The sequence below is a fragment of the Elephantulus edwardii genome, unplaced genomic scaffold, assembly GCF_000299155.1.
Source record: "Elephantulus edwardii isolate Elephantulus edwardi_28Jun2011 unplaced genomic scaffold, EleEdw1.0 scaffold00328, whole genome shotgun sequence".
In the NCBI taxonomy this organism is placed as follows: Eukaryota; Metazoa; Chordata; class Mammalia; order Macroscelidea; family Macroscelididae; genus Elephantulus; species Elephantulus edwardii.
Genome location: NW_006400078.1, coordinates 2,004,350 through 2,009,652, shown reverse-complemented (window position 1 = coordinate 2,009,652; position 5,303 = coordinate 2,004,350). Strand labels below are relative to the sequence as shown.

At 39.5% G+C, this 5,303-nt stretch overlaps 1 pseudogene; it reads left to right on the top strand.

Moving 5' to 3' along the window:
* The window catches only part of LOC102847309, a 34,619-nt pseudogene that overhangs the window by 28,760 nt on the left and 556 nt on the right, over positions 1–5,303 (top strand).

Here is a 5,303-nt window from a genome sequence, read left to right as displayed (position 1 = left end):
ATCTGGTGGATTTGAACCATGCACCTCTGGGATTGCAGGGCAGCTTCTTTCCACTAGGCCACCAGAACTCCCTCGGTTTAGATATTTTGTTCATAGGGTCGCTAAGAGTCCTGTTTGACTTGAAGGCACCTAATAACAACAATGCATTGGGGAAAACCTTCTAAAAAAGTTTAAAACCTCTTTAAATTACTAAAAAAGAAAACTATCACTTTGAGGACTAAGATGTGCCTGACTCAAGGTCTTTTCAGGCCCCTGATATTTTTTTTATACAGTAACCTGGTTCAAACTAATACCTTGGGGATTGCAGCATAGCTTCTTGCCACTAGGCCACCAGAGCTTCCTCTCCTATTTTTTTTTAATGTTTCCTGTGTCATTCAATATTTTTCAAAGAGAGTCTTTTCAGTATTGCAACTTGAGGTATTTTTCCCCCCTTCAGGGAACCAAGGAACAGTCATTTAAACAAATCAAAATGATAACCACATGGTTTAAAATCGGGGCAGGTGTGTGTCAGTATTGTATCCTTTCACCATACCTATTCAATTTGTATGTTGAACAAATAATCTTAGAAACTGAGTGATATGGTAAAGAATATTGCCTCAGGAAGCTGCACTGCAATCCCAGAGGTGCGTGGTTCAAATCCACCAGATACTTTGCTGGAGAAGGGGGCCAGTCTCCTCCTGTACTAGTCAGATCCAATTTGATGGCACACACACAAAAATAATAAAATAAATTTTTTTAAAAAGAATATTGTCTCAGGATTTGATGTACTAATGTTGGTGTTGGGCAAAATACTTGCCATCCCTACTATTTGGGACCCATGGGGAAACAGATGAAAAAATAACTGGCCTAGATTATTTAATATCTCTTGCATTGAACTCTTCTTGTTTTTCTTCTTTAAAAATGCAAATAACTATATTTTAAATTTTAGTTGTAAAAATAAAAACATTAGACAATACTGAAAAGATTCTTAAAAAGTTAAATATTCAGGGTGTAAATGAGTGAGCCGGAAGACCACATTGACAGATTCTTCTGAGTATGTTAAAAATTCACAAAAGTCAGTAATCGCTGTGGAATGAACACATGAACACATAAACAGAAATATTGGAGGACAATGGAGTAGAGACAGAGTGACTACAAACTCACACAAATTCCTCCTTGTTATGCCACATCTATTAATCACATTTACCTTGTGAAAGTAATGCAAGATGAAAATCACAACAAATGTTAGCTGATGTTTCGTTTTCAACTTTATATTTCCTCCTCCTCTCTTAAAGAAGATGGAGAGGATCAAAATTCAAACTCAAATTTATTACTACCTGAGCTCCCAATTTAGGACTTAGTGTCCCTAGGAGTGAAATAAGTTGGAAATATACTAAATATTTACTTGCTTTGTATAAGCAAAAGAATACTAGCTAAGTTAATGTAAATCTATCCTTGAATTTCAAGGATCAAAAGTCACAATCCTTCATTCAATTCCTAGACATAAGCTGGTTTTACAACTATAAAACCCCTTGTTGGAAGGGGTGGCCAGGTCACTTGAGGAATTACCCTATTTGACTTACAAAAGTTTGTACTATTATTTTTCTCTCAATATTCTCAACAACAACAAAAAATTCTCTAAAGATAGCTGTGGTCTTTTTAGTGACTCTTCATTGGAGAGAAGCCTTTTGGGGGATTACTTGTCACTGGTTATTAACTGATAGTAATTCTAAGAATTCCTAAACAAATGTCACTGTATCCCACCAGTCAAAGTGGAAATATGTGGGCTGTTGTTGTAGTTAAATGCTATCAAGTATGACTCATATCCATACCCTATAAACAGCCAAGCTGAACCGTGCTCTATTCTGTGCCAACCCCACCATCTCTGACACGCTCAGCTTATTATCAGCATCTGAGATCAGGTCTGTCTCACAGTGAGTCTAGTGGGTCCCAGATCCCAGCTTATAGTCATTTCCCCAGTTCCAGAATGCATAATTTGTTACACAGACCCAGCAACTAAAGTAGCTGATTGGATCCCTTCCATGTTGAGTAAGGCTACTATTATAGAGTAAGCTTTGTTAGAACTACCAATGCCTATGAAGATAGTAAACCAAAAGCAATATTATATTCCTGGAAGAATTGCAGAATTTAATAGCCCTGGTGACCTAGTGGTGAGGAGGTGTGCTGTCAATCTGAAGGCTGTGGTTCAAATTCACCAGTTGCTTCATGGGAGAAAGATGGGCAGTCTTCTCCCATGTGATTTACCACCTCTGAAAACCTATAGGAGGTCCAGCTGTGCGTCAGTTCCAACTCTGTGGTACATAACACTTAAAGTGTGAAAAGGTGGTGATTCTTAGCACATCTCCATTCAGTGGACCTGTTTGGCCCATACAATGAAATAGTTAAATCTTGAAGACTGTTAATGCATAGTGGTGGTGACTACATGTCTCCAGTGATATTTCAAATGTGGCTTCATTGCTTGTGAAAATTAGCATATTTTTACACAAATAACCTGCATCTTTTACATTTGTTTGCCAATCTAGTTTTCTTTGTAAGAAATGTTTTTATAATAATTACTGTGTGAGCTTTTTTTTAGCATTTTTATATGAAAATTTAAAATAGTATAACAATGCCTTCCAGGAACTTGGGGGGGGGAACCAAACCCAAATGAAAACAAATGTAGAAGGCATGTCTTATTTGGGCCAGAATATAGTAATACATATCCTGGTACTTGGTATTTGGGTATGGAGCTAGGCAATGTTTTTTTCTAAATGTCAATTTTGAAGGAATCCCAGAAGCTGTTTACCCTCAACTGGCAAGGACAACAATACACCTGGACTGTTCTACCTCAAGGGTATATAACTTTTCCAGTTCTATGTCATACTTAAATCTGAAGGGGCCTCAATTGTCTTTCCCTTACATCACACAGTCTGTTTCCATTTCAATGATGACATTACACTGATTGTACTAAGGAAGACGTATCAGTGACTCTAGATAAGCAGGTGATTAGAGATCAACTGAAGACAGGTCAACTCTCTGATCTAATGAAATAGGAGTTTCTCTGAGGTGTGACTATAACAGCTTTTGTCTTGTGGGAGATAAAAGGAGAGAAGAGGGAGCAGAGGGGGAAGACGGGATCTCAGTATCAAGAAAGAAGACCGGAAATGGACCACATGCTTTGAACCAGGTCCTGGGAAGCTCCTTGACATAGGGGAATGCCAAGACACAAGGAAAGCTCCAAGGATTGCTGGACTTAAAGATGCTGAAAGAAATAATAACCTTACTTCAGAATTGGCAGAGAAAGAAAACCCACTATAGCCAATACCCTTGTGGTGCCACGGGTTTATTGTTTAAAATGGCTATCTTAGACATATATTTTTACTTTGTCATGTGAATGAATGGGATCATGAAAATGCAGCATGTTGATCTATCCCCAAGAAGATTGGCTAGCCTCACACCACTAAATTGAGAGGCAGAATTTGGGAATCTCAGCACCAACAAGGAAGAGGAGGCAGCACATGTCCTTCAGAGCCAGAGATTCCTGCGTCAGCCAGAGTGGGATCTACAGAAGAGCAACAGCAACTTCAGTAGAGAACCAGAGACTGGTGTGAGACTGAGTTGACTTAGGACTGCTGCTCCAGAGAGCCAGAGCCAGAAGCCTTCACCAAAGCTTGTTGGAGAACACCATAACTGGCAGGATTAAGGGCTAAAGGTCAAAGGAACTATTGCCATCCTTTAGAAGCTATCTGAAATGAGGGATTTTATCCTGTTCTTAACCTGCACTGTTAACCTGTTAACTTTCCTAATAAACCCCATAACCATGAACATGGTTCTGTAAAGTCTATGTAAGTATTGCCATGGATTTTGGACCCATTGTAGCAGTAATACTAGTGTTGGAATTTGTAGAAATAGATGCATAAGTGTGAAAGACCATAGAACTAAAGGAATTAGCTTTGTAGATCTTGTTGACGGGTGCAGTTTCCCTTTGTAGAGTTAGTGGAGGTCAGATGGCTGACAGATGCCATCCTTGTTCTTTTTATACAACCCTGAATTTGGATTTCTTAGCTTCTTGAGGAGCTCCGGTAGGATATACTGTAGGGAGTAGCTCTGAGAGAGCAGCGATGAGAGAGGAAGATGTGCAATCTCTTTATGTGTGATTTTCAGCATTGGTAATCACCTGGAAGATCAGCTATCAGTTAGTTCCAACTTTATAGCATTTGATTTTAGCTTTCTAAATTATAAATTAGAGAGCTCTGGTAGAGTAGAGGTAAAAAGCTTCACTGCAATACCAGAGATACATGGTTCAAATACACCAGATGCTCCATGAGAAAAAGAATGGGTAGCCTTCTCCCACATGATTTACTGCCTGTGAAAACCAGCTGGAGTGTCAGCTATGAGTTGGTTCTGACTTGCTAGCATGTAAGAAGACAACAACAACAAATTATAAGAGAATGCATTTCTGTTTGTTAAAGTCATTTGCTCATACTATCTCTGTTATAGAAAACTCTGGTGGCCTAGTGGTAAGGAGTTGCACTACTAACCCAAAGCCAGGTAGTTGAAATCTATCAGATAGCTATTCCTTGGAAGAAAGTGGGCAGTTTTCTTGCCATGCAATTTACAGCCTCTGTAAACCCACTGGAGGGGCAGCTATAAGCTGGTTCTGACTCAATGGCACATAACATCTACAATCTGTTATAAAATACAAGATGTCCTCATGGGTAAGGAGTTGCATTGTTATCCAAGAAGCATGTGGTTTGAATTCACCATCTGTTCATCTGCAGAAAGACAGACAGTTTTCTCCTATGCAATTTTCAGCCCATAAAGACCTGCTGGAGGGTCAGCTATGAGTCAGTGTGACTTGATGGCACATGACAACAATGGCATCTGTTATAGCAGCACTAGATAAACAAGAGAAGTGGGTATCTGAGTTTTATTCTTCTTTTCTATTTTTTTTCCCTGCTAGGTGATGTCCATTTAGTTGTCAGCATTTTCGTACTAAGAAGAGAAATATTCAGTAGTTTGAGTTTAGTCTTAAATTTCTTTCTTTTTTTTTTTTTTTTGCACAACTCAAATTCCTGCTGTCCATTTCCTACCTAATGGTTTTCACAGTATTCTCTGCCTGGTGGCACTTACGCAGGTGCCCTCACACAACAGCCCCTGCTCCAGCAGAGTCCTGGTTCTGACAGGATCTGAAAAGTCAAGGTCAAATTCCCACCGACCCACTAGCCTCTGGCTGGTCTGCAGAGTCCACAGAAGCCAGCTGGCTGGCTCGTTTTGGGCAGTTGGTATAGCCCAAGAGAGCTCGGCCAAATTCCCGACCAGTG